Source organism: Gadus chalcogrammus, chromosome 17 (genome assembly GCF_026213295.1).
Source record: "Gadus chalcogrammus isolate NIFS_2021 chromosome 17, NIFS_Gcha_1.0, whole genome shotgun sequence".
Classification (NCBI taxonomy): domain Eukaryota; kingdom Metazoa; phylum Chordata; class Actinopteri; order Gadiformes; family Gadidae; genus Gadus; species Gadus chalcogrammus.
This window is the reverse complement of record NC_079428.1, coordinates 2005410-2024801: the sequence shown is the minus strand read 5'-3', so window position 1 is coordinate 2024801 and position 19392 is coordinate 2005410. Positions and strand designations below refer to the sequence as shown.

Below are 19392 nucleotides of genomic sequence, written 5' to 3'. Positions count from 1 at the left end.
GATCGCATATATTCTTGCCATTAAAGTGTCTGTAAAAATCAAACCTGGCACCGCCAGACTATATCCTCTCTGTACAGTATGTGTTCGTTTTAGTTTAAGATGCACTGAAAATAAGTGCAACAGTTCAGAAAATCAATCTCTTTGTTTCCAGTGGAAAAGATGTCTTTAGTTTTTCACCAAAGTTCCTAGCTCCATTCCATTGATGAACTGCCTGAGGTTAGAAACACAGTAACTTAATCCGAATCCTGGTGTATCAATTTAACACTAGTGGGTTGCGAGGACTGACAGTAACGCTCAGTGGGAATTTTCCTTCTCTTGGCATTTGGTTTTAGGTTTTGGAACAACTTCACCGAGACATGTCCAGCTCGGGGGCTAATTGATAATTGCGAATACCGAATTGTCAATTTCACGTCCCATGTTTGTCAGGTGTGCTATGAGCACGCCACCGATCCGTCGGCGTGAACCTTTGACTGCACAGCCCGAAGGGGCATACCTGGGTACTCCTGAAACAATAAGGCTACTTTACAAATGGCTGCCAGTTACGACATTCCTCTCCGCACGTGCGTTCCCCTTAAGACAACGGCGACCGACACACGTCGTCCGATAAAAAAACCTAGCAAAGATCGGGGAGAGTGTCGAGTGTAAGGGTTTCTTCAAAGTTTCTCACAGCGAAAGGGTTAACATCTCCCCCGTTCCCCCAAGCCTCCTGATCAGGTTAACCACTCATTGTAAAATTAATTTCCCCCTTCAAGCGAGACCCCGCGTTCTCCGGGATGACAATCTCGCTCCTAAGAGGATAAATCTTAAGCTAACGTGTCGAGACCCACCGAGATTGACTTGTTTATGGAAGCTATCTGAGCGTGTGGGAGAGCAGAGATGGGCTGGGGGGGGGGGGGGGGGGGGGGGTGGGGGGGGGGGGGGTGATCCAGACATGCCGGCTTCACTGGTGCTCCGGAGGAATTGGAAACCGACAACGAAAGTGTGAAACGCACAGACTGTGGTCCTGATCAGCGTGATGGTTCTCCCCTTCTCTGGAAATCTGTCAAGCGTGATGAATGGTGAAGAGTACAGTCTTTCTCCACGCCACCCCCCCCCCCCCCTCCCCCCCCCTCCCCCCCCCCCCCCCAGTTAATTAAAAAAAAATGGGGGAAATTAAAGCACTCGATAGCTGTTGGGTCCAAGGTACACAAGGAAGACAACATCAAATTTTATGGGCTCGCGGGGATCGTAAAATGTGAGCGAAGATTGATTGCTATAATTATGGTTCCACTCGGCAAAGGATCTGGAAAGGAAGTGGTTCATTTACAGGTGGAACGCCAGACGGCTTTGTTTCACTCGCAGAGGAGGTCTATAAACCATGGGGGTGGCCTAAATACCCGGAGACTAAGCCTGCCAACGGAGGGCTCGTAGGCCCAGGGGCAAAAGGCATTACCACCTGCAGTTCATGGATCCATCACGGGGCCAACTTGAGGCCGATTCGGGCCCTACGAATGCTTTTGAAATGGATGCATGACAGCAGTCCATACCAGATTCGGCAGAAAATTTGAAGCGAAAAGGTTGATGGTTGTGGACGCAAATATTACAATAAGTCAACCGCTGATTTACAGGTTTCCATCGTGATTAAAGGTTGCTGGATTTTTTTTTAATGGTTTTTGCAATTGTTATTTTTCGTTGTTGCATGTTAATTAAAACAGAACTATAATTTGATTGGAATAGTTCATTACATCGCTGTTGACGAGTGAAAATAAAAAGGTCCCAAAAAAATAAATGCAATGGACATTATATCTACCAAAGCAAACATAACTGAAACAAAACAAAGCAATCCGACTGGCCCATTTATTTGCATAATATTCAAGCCAACAACACTCACAAACGAGGCTTACTGCCAGCAGATAGTATCACGCCGACTGCAAACGCACCAAAGGGCAGACAAAGGGTAGAGCGAGAGGAAACTGGACTGCTACACAACTAATTAACTGTGACGCCATTCGCAGGAACTCCATATACGAGTAGTGCGCTTAGTCATCTTTTTTTTAGTGAAAGTGCTGAGTCATCAACAGTCAATATCACCTTATTACAGCGGTGGACGGTAGAAAAGCTGAGAGCGGTGTGGTTCTGGTTCCGCCTTAGCGATGGTTATCGGGTGTGATGGAGCTTATGGGCGATTAGGTTCATCAACGAGGGGAGTGAGAGTCTCCGGGTTGGGGTTCTCCTAATGAGAGAGAGTGTCTACGACAGGCAACCTCTTGACTGACAGACAGGCCAGAATTAAAGGTATGGTTGGGGCTGACTAGTAAGGGATATATTCTCCTTCAACTCCTCTCATCCTTTCTTCAATCTACTCCTCGTTTTCTCCCGCTCCCTCTTCCCCGATGCCTCGTCCCTCTCATCCTGAAAACTTCCTCAATGGCCTCTTCCCCCCTCCCTCCCTCTCCCCTACTCATTCATTGGTGCAACAACCCACACGTCCCCGCCCCCAACACACACAATTGATGACACACACACACACACACACACACACACACACACACACACACACACACACACACACACACACACACACACACACACACCTTTTCAAGAACACCTATTCTCCAGGTCTTTCACTCTTTTCCCAAAGCCGATAAAGGGCACACACCACATAAGTCTCTCTCCCACACACACACACACATCTTCTCTTTAACTTTTTTAAAGCGACACCAGACAGCGTTTCTTCATGGGATCCCTCCTGTGGTGGGACCGATTGATCGCAGCATTGTTTGCGTTGCACCCCTCCTATTTGCAGTCCAGGGTTCATGAGAAACGTATTACTTTTGTAAGTCTAGCTCATTGTCTTCTAAAGGCTTTTCTTTTCACAGATATAGCGCTTGCTGTCAACCTAAGCAAAGCCGGCTATACTGTCACCAAATCAGCAGCCAAAATATCCAAAACATTGACACATGGGGGTGCATGCCGATTAGTTTGTGTTAAGCAAGCTTATTGTTACCCCTTGAAACAGTTGGTGGCAGTTGATAGATGGCTGCCTGGGTACCATTGAAGCTAAAGGTAGTCAGCCGACGTCATAGGCAGCTTGCTAGTGGTTCAGTTAGTAGTAAATCATCAGCCTATTATCATGTGAAAAATTGTGGACAACAGTAGGAACAAGGATATAATGCGGTATTATGTGGTTGTGTAGTTTCTAACAAACAGTTATTTGGTTTCCTGGGACACTGTGTGGGAGGAAATAATGGGAGTTATGGTGGTTATGCTGACTCAACATTTATGAATTTGTAACCGCCGGTTCCAAACTCTGAAGCATCCTCGAGAGTTCCCCCAGTCGAGGGACACCCACAAATACGCCTAGCAACAGGAACACAGATGGGGTGAACATGACATTTACACGGCCCCATTCACTCCACTTCACCTCTCATTATTCCAGTAGTCCCAACATGTACACACTACACCACAAAAGTATTGTTTAATACTGGAAAAAAAATGGAACGATATGTAATGTAAAAAGACATAACGCGTTAAGTACTAGGATGAGCAGTTCATTTAGGGCACTGCCTCTGTTGCGTTACACAAACGTCGTGGGCCTGCCATCTGCTGCCCCCTGTAGGTGGCTTATGCTACTACAAGCCTCTCTACCTCCGTCTCTTTCCCACCTGACTGATGATTCATGCATCCAACGCTATAAATTCAAATCTGCTATAAAACATGGCATATAAAAACAAAACAAGACACTAAATAGACACACACACACGCAAACGCACACAGACGCACACACACATCCGGCAGGGTGAATATCTTCCTGTGCACATTTCCTTCCATTCAGTCCGGTTGAAATTTAGATGAGTTCTGCCATCAGCCAAGTGGCGTGTTTACGAGCTGCTGAAGTGATCGGCTACAGCAGGCGAAGGTGCACCTATTCAGGCAAACGTGCCCGCAAAGTGACAGGCTTTACCGTGAAAGAAAACACAGAGAGGAGGTGGAGGCGGAGCAGGAGGAAGAGGAGGAGGAGGTAGGAAGCATGGAACAATGCATAGCAAAGGTGTCTCATTCACAGGCCCAGGGCTTTATGGGATGGTTCCCAGCTGTCAGTCTACAGGCTGATTCCGCCGCGCCGTAATATCTTAATTGTTTCAAATTAAACGGCCATAAAAATGGCAGTTTAGTTTCTTTCTCTTCCACTCTCTCTGGTTAATCAAAAGTGCCCCCTTGACTTACATCTGGGTCCAATTTACAGTAAGAGTGCTTTAAAGGTGTGTGTGGTTTATTTAGGGGTGTGGGGTTTGTGTGTGGGGGGGGGGGGGGGGGGGGGTATGGCTTCAAAACGAATTGTGTGGACTGAGCCTAGGTTGGGAGGTTTAATCCAGTCACTGAACATATGTGAACCAGGTGTCACCCTTACCCTCTCTCTGTCTCTCGAGCAAACCACCATTATCCAGCCATTACCTATTCTCTCCATCTGTGTGTGTGTGTATCTGTTGGGATGCATCATACAGTCCACATATCCCTCGAGGATTGATACCACTTTCTGACGACAGTACTGGCACTTGGCTCATTCCACGGTCCACACACACACACACACACACACACACACACACACACACACACACACACACACACACACACACACACACACACACACACACACACACACACACACACACACACACACACACACACACACACTTGCAGGTCAGTCAACCAACTAATGCAGAATGGATGCCATCAGCTCTGCTGTCAAACACACACAAACACACAGAAAGCAGCACATATCGTGTGTGTATGTGTGCATGCACGCATGTGTGCACATGCAAACACACACACACACACACACACACACACACACACACACACACACACACACACACACACACACACATTCATACACACTCCGACAAACAGACAGACAGACATGTTGAATACATGAATACAGATGCGGCGACAGTGTGAGATGTGAAACCAACAAACCGACCCTGCTGCAGGGAAACACGCGACGTGCGCCCGGCCCGCGTCCACCAAACAAACCTCTGGTCACGTCGATCCACACATGCGACACGAATGCACACGCGTTCGTGAGCGGCGTTTAATAGGCCACTCACGGCCCCTTCGGAGAGCAGGCCAGGCTGTGAGTGGCTGCAGAGAGACCGATTAGCCCTGGTTATCCAGACTCGCCGTCTCTCCAATCTTGTGCAAATATCCCGCGTTCAAGATGAAATCCCGAGGCGGGCGATTCCCGCCCAATTACGCGTCGCCACGGCAACGGAGGCACACGGTCGGCAGCGGCGGCGGTGACACCCGGGCGGCGCCAAGGCGATAATTTTAAACTGAAGTGATTTGTGGAAAAGGCCCGCACTCCTCCGAAGAGTAAGAAACACGGCATGCGTTTTAATCGCTGCACCGTACGCAATATACGTTCAAATGTTTTACTATTGAGCAAAAATGGACATGGGTATTGGATGTACCATGTTTATTGGTATACATATAAACATGAATACTTATCCCTAGTTAGCTGAATAATATAATAGACAACTCCTTACTGTATAGCCTATAAACATTTAAAAATCACAAGAGATAGTTCTCTGCACTATCAACTGTATTGTTCAGCCTCTGACCAGGAAACAGTTGATCTATTTAGTTCACATATATATAGGTATCCTGTTTCATGACAAAGTAAAACTTGGTTGGTGTTCAATGGGATCTTACTGTCTGAAAGTCCGATGCTGCTGTGTGCATTTCTGGCATAGCTGTGGCTAAAGCCTTCCTGCACTTCAAATATTACACAATGTAAATTTACACAGGACACAACGCATGTCCGACCGCGAGACGGAAAACCAGAAAGAAAGGAAATGCCTTCCATGGCGTGTAAATAGTTTGACAGCAGACGTGTTGCAAGTTCCAACACAGCAGCCCCCTACGTGAGGCAGAACAGGCCGTTGTGTTGCCAAAACTCACTCTAATCCCGGCTGGGGATTTCAGTTGGATAATATTTTGTTCTCAAATTATTTCCTGCACTTTTGAACATATTTTTGATAACTTGGGTCAAGCTCTTTGTTCTTCACGGACGTCATGTGCCTCAAGGGAAGGGGCTTTCGCCGTTTCCTCTGTAATTAAGGGAATTAACCCAAATCAAAACGCAGAGGTTGTGACCTTGCCTTTCTCCATGGCTGTTACAAACCCTGCTTGTTTCACCCTCATATCCCAGGGAAGAAGAATCTTTGTATTGATACTCCTCCTAGTCTTCGCCGCACAGTTTGACACATGCGGAAATCACATGTTTGAAGGGAAAGGGACCAAATTAATTTGAAACAGCCCCCCCAGTGATGGTGTCTTCCCATTGCACCCGGCCCCTCGCTCTAAGCACCACTCCCATCCCTCTCTTCTATGCCTCTGCTCTTCGGATGTGCTCCAGCGTGTCTCAGAGTGCTCTGGAGAGAGTCTACCAAACCCTCATCCGATACGTCCCATCAGCTTCTGGCTGGCTCCAGCTGCCCTCCCCCCCCGACTTTGTCCTTACCCCGTCATCCGTTATCACATGCAACCTCTTCTTCCCCTTTTATCCATTCGCCCATCCAGCTGTCTGGAGCATCATCCCTGTGTTGATGGCTCTCTGATGGTCTCTCTCTCTCTCTCTCTCTCTCTCTCTCTCTCTCTCTCTCTCTCTCTCTCTCTCTCTCTCTCTCTCTCTCTCTCTCTCTCTCTCTCTCTCTCTCTCTCTCTCTCTCTCTCTCTCTCTCTCTCTCTCTCTCTCTCTCTCTCTCTCTCTCCCCCTCTCAACCTCTCTCTCAACCTCTCCAAGGGTCCAACACCTCCACCCCGCAATCGCGTGATGCCCGTTGGATCTTCCCGATTTGTGCCACCATCAAAACATCATCCACGCCCTCCGTGGCAACAAACACACTGCTCCTTTCACGACGAATCCTTCCTCCGCTCAGCCTTCCCGTCTGGCGTTCCCAGCCTGCGACACTTGCGCTTAATAAGCCCCCGTTTGTCCTTAAATCCAGCGCTTACACCCCCCCCCCCCCCCTCCCTCCCTCCCCTATCGCCTCAGTCTCCCCCTCCCTCTTCCTCCCCCGTGTTAGCAGCCCCTTCCCCGACCCCCTTCCTCACTCTATGCACATCTAATGGCCAGGGTGTAATCCACTGGCTAATCTGCCGACAGCCAGTGTGACAAGGCATTAGCTCTGTGTCACTGGCTGCCACACAGCCCCACAGCGTGCTGGCGTTCCTCTGCCCGCGTGTGTGTGTAAGTATGTGTGTGTGTGTGTGTTTGTGTGTGTGTGTGTGAGCATGCGTGCGTGAGCAAGAGAGAGAGCGAGAGAGAGAGAGAGAGGATAGTGGCAGTAAGAATACACATACACATTTGTGTGCATATATTTACGTGCCAAAAATGTGTACATATGCTAATCTGTGCGGGGGGGTGTAAATTATTGTTTGTGTGTGTGCTGGGGTCTGTCTTAACATGCGTGTGTGTGTGTGCGTCCGTCAGTCCACAAAAGGGACATGAACCTCTATCCTGCCAGCAGATTTCCCAGGAAACAGAATGTGCTCTCAGGCTCTGTGTTTTATGTATGATGTACCTGCTTTACTTCGTTCCACTATTTATGTCGTGTTTTATGCATTTTACATGCGTTTCACGTCATTCTCAGTCCCTGTTGGATACTTTTATTTTGAAGTCAAAGAAAATGCAGTCAACATAAGAAATGTGGGAATAATAAGTTCCCACATTTCATCCATGCATGTCGGATAATATGCATTGTATGTGAACCCTATGACCACAAAAAGGACAATCAGAACTCCTTCTAATCTCTACCTCCCGCTGGCCGACGGGTTGAAGAACTGAAAATACATGGGGGCAATATCGTCTAAATCTCCCTTTTCATCCCTTCAGTCCTTCCAGTGGCTGTCCCCCCCCCATCCCCCCTCTTCCCCTTCCACTCGCTCGAGCAATCCCGTTATCGTGACTGACCCCCCAGCTAGACGTGTCCACTGGCAAACAGATTAACACGGACGCCAGTGCAACACAATAGGACCCCCGACGTCTGGAGTGGGAGGGAGGGGCGGGAGTGTGTGTGCGGGGACGGCGAGGGGGGGGAGATTGCTTGATTTCTTTTTTTTGTATTCTTGCTGGAACTGATTAGCTTTTGCTACACACTGGAGGAGGATGGGGCTAGGAGCGACGCAGGGAGCCAGGGTCGGAGGGCTCTGGAACCTCTAACCGCGTGGACCGGCTTGGGCGGCGATGCAAGGAATTAAAAGTATTCAAGACCGTACGTCTAGATATTAGAATTAGAATTAGAATACCTTTATTGTCACTGTACACATGTACGATGAGATTAAAACAGCCATCTCCAAGCAGGGCAAAAATACATATATACATACTGACACATAAACACAGGACGTGAAGAGATAAAAAAGGGAGGTAGGGTGTGCAGTCCTGAGGAGTGTGTACATTGCAAATAAATAATAAATACGGTACTATGCAGCGTAAGATATGTATATATTGCACATTATATATTATTATATATATATATATATATATATATATATAGCCCAACTAGTGTGTAATATAATATATTGCTCAGGAGTGGTATGAGTCCGGGTGTTGCGGTGGTTGAACTAGGAGTGCTTCGTGTGAGAGTGCAATGGGCCAGATATGATACAGGCACAATTCGAACGTTTGATCAATGTTTCACTGATGGTTTTGATACTCTTATTGTGCAAGCTCACTATGATTTACGTTATTTTGGGGTTGATGAAAGGAATTAAAAGTATCCTTGACCGTAGGTCTAGAGATCGTTCAATCGATATTTCACCGATGGCTTTGATACAATTATTGGGCGAGCTAACTACGATTAACGTTATTTATGTTTCTTACAGCGCTGGGCTTAGTGGACGGAAGAATGTCCACATTGCGAGCGGCGGGGGGTGAAACGGTCAGCTTTAAGTCCACATGTGATTACTGCTCCTTTTCAGAGCGGATAAGGGCAGCGGGCGAGGCCTTTGCTTGGGCCTGATGGAACCAGAGATAACTCACTCACGGGCTCGTGTTTGGACCGGAGACCATTCAACTCCACAGGAATTATTGAATCTCGCGCGAGTCATCGACTATAACAAGGTACGGCCACACCAACCGCGTTGCTCGCGTTAGGGGCGTTGAAAATCGGCATTTTTGCATAGGGAACCATTGGTCTAGGCGCGGTACACGCGTTGAAGCGTTGAAGCGTTGCGTTGGGGGCGTTAGGCGCGGCAGTTGCACGTAATTACGCACGTAAACGCAGTAACGCGCCCAACGCACCAACGCCCGGAGTTCAGAAAATTGAACTTTCAACGCTCCAACGCGTGACGCTTAGCCGCGGTAGCCAATCAGCGTGGAGCTTGACCCGACGTCACTGGCAGAGAGTAGTGAGCTTGCACAGAAGCATACGGCCGACATCTTTCTTTTTTCTTCTGGGTGGAAATAGTAACATAGTTACGCCATTAAATGCGTTTATGGAAACATTTCTAGCGAGAAATGTGCATTTTACTTTCATAATGTTCGCTCAGTGAATGTGAAGGATGTTTGGTTTGATAGTTATGAAGAAGAGGGAACGCTCCGTTCACTTGCATGGACAATGGACTCATCTAGCTGCGTTGGCGCGTTGACGCGTTGGAGCGTTGAACCACCACACACTGGTCAAGCGTCAGGTTAGGCGCGGTACTCGCGTTGTCCAACGCGAGTAACGCGGTTGGTGTGGCCGCACCATTAGGGCTTTGCGGAAAGTGCCGCGACAACAATAGTGATGCCATTGACGTATCGATGATTGTCCCGAGATGGGGCCGGTGCTTTGACCTCTCCGATAGGCAACTCACCCTTCACCGGGCCAATTCCCGTTCTACGCAGTCAATCTCGCCAAGGAGAACATTGTCCTCGGCTTTCCATTCCCGCGATTGATTCGCCTTATTATTATTATTATTATCTGATACCGTTGGTTGAACAGCGTTTTGCATTGATTCTCCCATCAAGTGAGTCATCATCCCAGGAGACCGGCGATTAATTTCATTCATGCTAATTCCTGCGCACCCCCCCCCCCCCGAGCAATCCCTCAACAGCCCTCCCTGAGTGTTTCTGCTGCCACATGCGGTGGATGATGACACACACACACACACACTCCTTCCGTTTGAGTGGGAAAATTGCGCGATTATCATTGTTCCATGCGGTGTACGGCCTACCCAGACAGCATAAAGAGACAAGCTTCTTCGAACGGCGCTTGCCAAAATACTGTCACAGTCCGAGGTTTGACGGCTCACTCGTCCATGGCCTCCCCATCATGCTGTCTTCGCCAGCTGTTGCCTGACAGCGAGGGATCCTTTCCCCCGCTGAGGCCGGAGATGCCATCATCAACTTAAGAAGCTTGACAGAAGCAAAAACACTGCGACTTTTATCTGCCATGCCTTAATAGATATCCCTGCCACCGCATACGTGTCCGCGGATCTCGAGCCTCCCGTCGTAAGGGAGGTTTCTCCTCCGCTCTTTACGGATGCAATCCGAAAGATGTGAATTCCTCTTTCATCCGTCCGCGTATACACACACGGTACGTGACAGTACGTGACACTGCTCTCCTTTGACTTCGGAGCTGCGTTATTAAACTCGAAGGTGTACTTGGCGTCGGCAAAGTGAACGCTCGGTACTCTTCAGTGCGTCCCTCTTACATCGCGAAAGTGTGTGTGTGTGTGTGTGTGTGATAAACACTAAAGCAACCGCGGCGTTGACACCGTCTTAATTCAGCAGTGAAAGGTTAACCGCCGATGAGATGCGCTCCGGCGGCAGTTGCGGTGACGGGCGTGATGACGGCGTGTCACCGCGTATCGAGGAGCACGGGGGCGGCTGTGCCGCTCGCCGCTGATTGCGGGAGCGCGCCGGTCCGCTCCTGGTTCTAAGCAGATCATCGTAATTAAAACATAAATCGGTGCCGTTGAGCTCGGCGCTTGCAGAAAAAAGGCCCCCAACGCCGCCGCCATCGCCCACCACCATCGCCCCCACCACCACCACCATCGCCCCCACCACCACCACCATCGCCCCCACCACCACCATCACCCCCACCATCACCCCCACCATCACCACCACCCCCGCCATCCTTCCCCCACTTCCCAGTGCGAGCTCTTCCGGACGGCATTGATTCACACGTGCACTCGGAAACAATTGCTCTGATTTGCTCGGAGGGGTAAAAAAAATAAAAAAAATGGAAAGCCTGTAAATAAAATCAATGGCAAACAAGCTGCCAGCGCTCTTCAAATAGTAGACGATGAATTATAATCAAGCAAACTGCACCGCAGGCGGAGTCAGATGGGAGAGACGCCGGCTTTCTGTTGTGCACGCAAGTCAAGGAGACACTTTCTGAGGCACTCGCCGAGTCTATGGACCAATAGCAGCGAGGGGCCTTTAGAATCGTGAGGAGCGCTTACACATCAGGGTGAAGGAAGAGGGAAATAAAGCGCCCTGAAAGGTGACGGTGCAGTGAGTCGTCATCCACGGAAACACCGACACAACCTCGGTTTAGGCCCTGAAGTGATGAAGAACCACGAGAAGCCTTCGAAAAGGAACGCTAATTTGTATGTATGTGAAAGGTGACGATGCAATGAGTTCGTCATCCACGGAAACACAGACACAACCTCGGTTTAGGCCCTGCCGTGTGGAGGAACATGCGAGAAGCATTCAAAAAAGGCACGCTAATTCATATGCGTGTGCGGATAATTTGAGAACATTGCGTTACGTAATTAGTTTTCTTTTTTTTTCTCGAAAAACAACAGCATGGGTACATGGCGTGAAAAAAACATAAAATTACCTGAGGATGAACTGAGTTGCGTGAGGCTCAATGGGAGCCTGCATTGGTTTGAAACCGCTCTGAGAAGGAACAGTTTTAATAGTGTGTGTGTGTGTCTTCCCTTGGCTGACTTCACATAGCGTGAGGAAAACCAGAAGGCACAATGGCTGCTGTCTGAAGGTAAACCATGCGGTGCGCTCGCTGGGAAAAATGTCCCCACAAAAATGGCTCCGGGCATGCACCTGAACACTGCTGTCACAAGGCCCGGGGGTGTTTGGAAATGGACCAGAGATGTACAAAGTGGAAGGCAAGCCTTTGTGGGATCACGTTATCCTGAATGAATAAAACTATAAAATGTTTAAGCCATACGTTTATTGTATGTTTAATGTCATTAAACAGATAATTTAATGTCACATTTTTTTTCTTTGTCCCTAAACACCTGGGTAAATGTATCAAAAACTAAATCCTAGCGCATATTTTCTGTCAAGGACCACGTTTTCGTTTTGACTAAATCATTTTCCTATGCTTGCAGAAAAGATAATGTTGTCCCAAATGATTTTACGTTTTACATTTAAGGCATTCAGCCGACGCTTTTATCCAAACCGACTTGCAATAAGTACATTTGTCAGATGAAAGCGAAACAACAGTATATCGCTGTCGGTACAGCTGTAAGTGCCAGGCACTTACAATCACGAGGTTTACCCATTCGTCGTATACAACAGAGAAGGCTAGGATAAGTTGCTACACGGCTCTAAGTACTATTTTTTAAGCCAGGACAAGCAACACACAATAAGTGCATAGATTGTGTGCCAGGATGTACTCACATACAATAAGTCATTAAGAGGGGTGTTTTCAGGAGAATAACAAAGAAGAAGTGGTGGTGGGGGGGTAGGGAGGGAGGCTAAGCAGAGTCCAGCTGAACAAGTGAGTCTTGAGTATCTTATGGAAGCTGGTAATGATGTTGTTGAAGAAACCTTTTTCAATTGCAGCTTTCTGTTGTACTAGCCTTGTAAAAAGGTGTGGACACGAAAAAAGAAACTCAAGCGCCAAGAGGAATCCCACACTCGCAGCGCAAATAGGTTTCTTGTGACTATCAACTTGAACTGAATTCTTGCCCCGATATGCAGTGGTGTCTCCCAGCGAATCGCAAAGCTCTGGCCAAGGCTTGCCTTTGAATTGTGTCACTGTGTCACAATCGACATCCGGGCGATCCACAACGGCAAGAGCGAAACTATGCCAGTAGAGGAAAGGGGCCGCAAGTAATGGAAACAGTTTGAGTGACACTTGGTCCACCAGAATCGCAGAGCGCAGAGAGGAGAGGAGAGGTGAGTGATGGGATGAGGGAAGCGAGGGTGCAACACAGAGCGAGAGAGATCGTGGGATGAGAGACATACAGTAGAAGGGAGGGAGGGTGAAAGCAGAAGCCACCAATGAGAGAGGACAGGCGCCAATGGGAGCTCAGTATGGGAGGCACAAAACGAGGGGCAGATGAAGAGCGATCGACAGGGAAAACGTGGCTCGGAAGCTGGTCAGGGGGCGGGCGGCGGCAGGCGCCACGAAGAGACGGTCAGGAGGGAGAGATAAAGAGGGAGAGCGAGAGAGGGGGGGGAGTCAAAATGAGTCAGAAGATAGGGAGAAAGGGAAGAGGCGGGAGAATGCTGTGGAGAGCAGAGAGGTGTGCTATGGGGCGAGGGTGAGGAGAACACAGGAGAGAGAGAGAGAGAGAGAGAGAGAGAGAGAGAGAGAGAGAGAGAGCGAGAGAGAGAGAGAGAGAGAGAGAGAGAGCGAGAGAGCGAGAGAGAGAGAGAGAGAGAGAGAGAGAAAAGTGTGTGGGTGGTGTGGGAAAGACCTTTCCCTCCCAGTCGCTCCTCAAAGCGCCTTTCATCCATCACATCTACAGACACGCCGGAGACACCCCCTGCTCACACCTACATGCCCATGCACGCTCGCACATGCACGCGCACACTTCCGACGTGGTACACTCCACTCTACATGCTTCTACACACTTACCCCAGATGCACACGCACACATATGCCTCCTCTATGTATGGCCACACACCCTGGAATCGACCAACGTAGCACAACACACACGCATATTCATTTCACACAACCTTATGTGGTGCACACACACACACACACACACACACACACAGACACACACAGAGGTGACGCAAGGGGCAGCCTACCAAACAAAAGGGATAGACAGGAGCGTCAGACTAACCACGCCTGACGCGTCAGAGGCCTGTCACTAATTAAGCCTCCGACTCACCAACCTGCCTGCGCTATGATCCGATGAAACTGAAGACGCGTGGGGGAACAAATGCCCGCCGATTACTTACTGAAATATGTCTTTAAGTGAGGCCGACACTGGTCTTTAAAAATGAGCGCCGCAAAACATTATTCATTGCAGTGCAGTAATTGTCGTTTTAATGTTCATTATTCAGTTTGCCTTTTTGGTTTGAAATGGTTTTAATTCGTTTGGAAGTTCATGGTCGATCTGAAAACTGTAGCCAGGTAACTTTATTATGTACAACGGCTGGCTACAGTCATTTTGAAGGGAAAGGGAGGACAAAAAGTGCTGTTGTTGTTTTGAAACCCTTAATCAAGTAGACATGGTCCACTTAAAAGTCTGGATGCCAGAACTATTAATTAAACATTCATGGGATATGTTACGCAAACATGTCTGGAGGCACCACATTCCTCTGATACATTGTGCTTCGTCATCCAAGTACGCATAATAAGCTATATGGCCACACTGTACAAGCGGCTTATCGTTTGTTCAAAGATCTGTTTTGGTTTAAAACGGGAACATTCACACAGGAGCAAACACACAACACATCTGAATGAAAGCGGATTTGGTGTCATTTGCAACACAGCGTCACACACCGTGCACACCCGGCGCATATAACCTCCGTACTCTCCCCCCACCCCCACAAAGCCTATTCGGGTCTGTGTGCGGTCCGCTTGTCTTCCGTCGATGCTAAAAAGTCAATGTGTAACAGAGGCAACGCACATAGGTTTCAGACGCTGCGATGTGCCATTTATCTCTGTCAGACGCGGTTCAGTGCGAGTCCTTATTGGCTCGCTGGTATCCGTGATCACCAAGGCGGCCCTCTCTGGCACCAGGCTAATGAAAACAGTTCGGAGGGGGGTGGGGGCACTAGGGTCTTCTCCACACTCACACCCTCTGAAGGGCCGGGTGGCCCACTCTGGTCCAGTGTTAGCACAGACCTGGATTGGTCCAATAAATTCGAAGCCATGAACGCCATGACTTCATTATGCTGCTTAACAGCTTGTTTATCGGGGTCTGAGTGAATCTGTGTTTTTCTAAGCAGTCTACAGAGTATTGTCCAAGAGCCAACGGCTGATTGGATAATGATCTACCTGTAATTGACAGCAGTTGATTGGACTGTGTTTAAAATGTTGCTGCGTACCGACAGTTGGAACGGTTGTGTTACCGACAAGTCAAGTGAGTGTGTGTACAATACAGTCCTAAAACATAAATTCAAACTTACCTTTCAGCACTCAAGCCACCTCCCAGACAGTTCAAGAGCTGCAACGTAAGCAAATAAAAAAACACACATATTAGTTTCAAACTCTGTACATCTCGTCAAATTTCAATCCAGACACAAATTGTTCTACCAACTGTCCTAAGAGCACTGCTGGGGTCAAGGGTCAGGTATAAAGACCGCTAGGATCCACAATCCCAGGGGGAAATAACATCATTAAGGGCAAGCGGAGACACAGCAATGTAGCGATCCGCGAAGCGTCGAGTTCACAACCGATTCTGTGGCCCTTTGCTGCTGCCTTGCTCACTGTAAAGGGCAAACATTCATTATGCTCTGATTACATTTGGCAGGGATACGTGTCTGACAGTTAAGCCCTTGTAATTTCCACAACCCCCCCCCCCCCCCCCCCCCCTCCACCACCCCACCATTCCTCGCCGCTGATATTCAATCAGCGCCTGATTGTAGTTTATCTCTCGTGTGTTTCGCTCGTTGGATGTCGGGGTGTCGGCGGAGGGGCCCCCACATTAAGGGGACGAACGCAAACGATGGGAGCCGGGGCCCTTGAGGGGTGAGGCGAGGAATCGGGGACCCCGGGCGGCCCCAGACGCTTCTCCGCTTGACACTCAATTACATTGTGGGCGCCGCCGAGAAAGGTCAGAGATTGACGAAGAACAAAAGAACGAGCCACTCTCTGCGCTGATTGTGAAGAGGAAGTTCACTTTCAAATAAGAGGGGGGGGGGGGGAGCGAAGAGAGCCAAAGAGGGAGAGAGAGGGGGAGAGAGAGGGAGGGAATTTGTCATGTGACTGATACACAGCACATCGCCGTGCTTCGTTCCCTTCCTCCTTTTTTGTCCTCCCCTCTCCCCCCAAGAAGGAGATAAAACTCAGGCTTGGCTCTGGTTCCCGGACCATTAGATTCTGGCGAGTTGCATATGATTGCCGACGATGAGGCCTGAGTGTGTGAATGGCCACTGTCAAAATGGCGAAGGGGGAATTTATTCATGGTTTATATGCAGGCTTTATTATGGAGTTATTGAGACCAAATGGCCGCGGTTTGATATACTGCTACACATCCTGCCGTATAAACCCGGCTGCAGGGAAAGGCTTATTAGGATTCATATCTGCCTAGCAGTTGGATGCATTAGTTAATAGGCTGACATAAATCATATTTTTTTTTGTCTCAGGGTGCATTCATCATAGGAAAGGAGCCTTGCTCATTCACGTTTCAACATATTGCAAAGATTATAAAGATTATAAATTTGCGTGATTATCTAAATTTTTCTCTACCTCTGTGTTATACAATATCCTTGTCGGGTTTAGGGATCTCTGAAATTGCGTCACGTTTTGATGCTAGGAGGTGTCTCAGTTACTCGTTATAAAAAAATAACTTCCAGCTCGTCGGGAAATGGCATAAACCAATTAGCAGCAAACGTTTGCTGGGAACGCTGGATCCGTCTGACAAAGGTCCCCCCTATGCTCACTGGATTCCCAGTGAATAACTGGGCGAGCACGTCACTGTCATGGCACTATCGGGTTCCCACGGAGGTACCGGGTTCGAGACTCAGGCGTGGCTAATTCAATCCATTATCTCCGCTGATAGGCTGCGAGGTTACGAGGCAGAGCTTGGCAGAAATGGAGGCAAGCTGCAGGAATCATGACATGTTTCTTATTATAGGGTCGTCCTCCGTGTGTCTGAGAGTAGAATCATGCCTTCTGTATTTTCTTTTTGTTTCCCTACTTGCAATTGTTGAACAGACGTTAGCAAGTGGTTTTGTTTGTCTCCCACGGCCTTCAAATACTCAGTGTAATTCGTTTATCTATCAACTTAGAGGATATTTTGATGTTTTGTTTGTTGTTGTAACAACTTACCATCTTGTTGCTAAAATAATTGGCACTGGAAAGCATTTTAATGCGGCATTACGTTAACGTTTGACTTGCTATCTTCACCATTTGGTTTAACTAAATAAACTCGAAAGCGTGCCTCTCTCTTGCCTCCAAATTTTGTCTCATCTCCTTTATCCACCAAACACCACAACAAACAAACAGTGTGGAAGCACAGCAAGGGACAAACCACCAAGTGTGGAATCAAAGACACACAAAACCACACAAAACTCAGCGATTACAGGTTTCCCATCTTCAACTCGAGTGCCTCCAGTGATGAATCCATCACTTGTTGTACAAAAGCCCAGAGTAAACGCGACCCCGATGACCTACTTCAAACCCCATCTGTTTCAGCGGCCGCCAACGCCGCCGCAAACAGGCCGAACCGAAACACCGTAGAAAATGCGACGGATTAGCCAGCGAGGCCGAAGCGGTCAGGTTGCTGCCCCTGCAGCTCGTCTCCGCCTGGCACACGGGGAAGCACGTTAGCTCCGTGTTGCTTGGTTTCCTAATTGCCTCTCATGCGCAAGAAGGCCGCGATCATCCTGAACACACAACATGCTTTAAGGTATACACAGCGGCTGTTTACGCAATTAACGCCCTTGTTAGGGGTTGGGGAGGGGGTTTGCTCAAATGGAGAGATGACACTAATGGAAAAGGACGAAATGTTTCTCGTGTGTCTTTGTGTCTGTGTGTGTGTGTGTGTGTGTGTGTGTGTGTGTGTGTGTGTGTGTGTGTGTGTGTGTGTGTGTGTGTGTGTGTGTGTGTGTGTGTGTGTGTGTGTGTGTGTACCAGCTTGACGTAACCTCTGTGACCCAGTAACGACCGGACCTTGAAGCTTTACTTAACCCCAGTGCTAATTTCTCATCTTCATCCTGAGCCCCCACACACACACACACACACACACACACACACACACACACACACACACACACACACACACACACACACACACACACACACACACACACACACACACACACACACACACACACACACAGAGACTCCACCAGCATGCAGCCCCCTTTTCATCCTGTGTCCATGCGCCTGCCGTCAGAGCTGAAGGCGTCTCGTTACACCCATGGACCTTGATGTCAGGGTCACTGTCCACACGACACCCATCCCCCGTCCCTCGCCTCCCCCTCGTCCGCCCGTCTCAGCACGTGTCTGTCTCTCCTCCCTCTCCGGCTGTCGCTCTGAGACTCTCTGGTAAGCATCTCCCTCCCTCTCACCGCCTCCCCCCCCCCCTCCCCCCGCTGTCTCTCTGCGTCCCCCCGGAAAGCTTCTGTCCATCGCCCGTCCTGACAGCCGCCCATCAAACCGGGCCGCGGTTGAAAGCGGCCCCTGAACAGCTGCCATTCGGCGGGGCTGGGGTATCAGCGCGCCTGCCAGCCGCCCCGACAGGGACCGCGCTTCAGCCGAGCAGCTCCCAACGTCAGCTCCACTCCCCTCCGCCGCAAAGGGAAGAGGAGGCGGAGGACTCCACTCCACAACCCCCATCCAACCACCGACACATCCAACCACCGGCACACCATACCACTGACACATCCAACCGCCGACACATCCAACCGCCGACACACCAAACCGCCGACACATCCAACCGCCGACACATCCAACCGCCGGCACATCCAACCGCCGACACATCCAACCGCCGACACACCCAACCGCCGACACACCAAACCACCGACACATCCAACCACCGACACATCCAACCACCGACACATCCAACCACCGACTCATCCAACCACCGACTCATCCAACCACCGACACATCCAACCACCGACACAACCGACCACCAACACATCCAACCACCAACACATCCAACCACCAACACACCCAACCACCGACACACCCAACCACCAACACACCCAACCACCAACACATCCAACCACCAACACACCCAACCACCAACACCCCATACCCCCTTACCACCCACATCCATTAAATGACAAAATCCCTCTAAAAAAAGTATTACCAAAATGATTATAGTATATAGAGATATCTGAAAATATATATGGTCGTTTTTTATTCCAGTTTTATCATTGATTAGCTTGTTATTTATTAGACTGCAGTTTATCGGTGCACGTCAATGGGCACACAGGTGTTTAATGATGCGCAACAGGTTGAGAAGACTATTTTCCTGAACAATGTCGGCAAACTAGAAATCAGACCAGACACTGGAATGCCTCCTGTTCCATCCTCCTCTGCTCCAT

At 49.0% G+C, this 19392-nt stretch overlaps 1 protein-coding gene across 1 annotated transcript in view; it reads right to left on the bottom strand.

The window, feature by feature from the left end:
* The window catches only part of LOC130369751 (receptor-type tyrosine-protein phosphatase delta), a 205936-nt gene that overhangs the window by 138479 nt on the left and 48065 nt on the right, over positions 1-19392 (bottom strand). The window contains exon 3 of the mRNA XM_056575280.1: positions 15304-15341. The gene's annotated coding sequence lies outside the window, so the exon portion shown is untranslated. The remainder of the gene's footprint in view (positions 1-15303; positions 15342-19392) is intronic.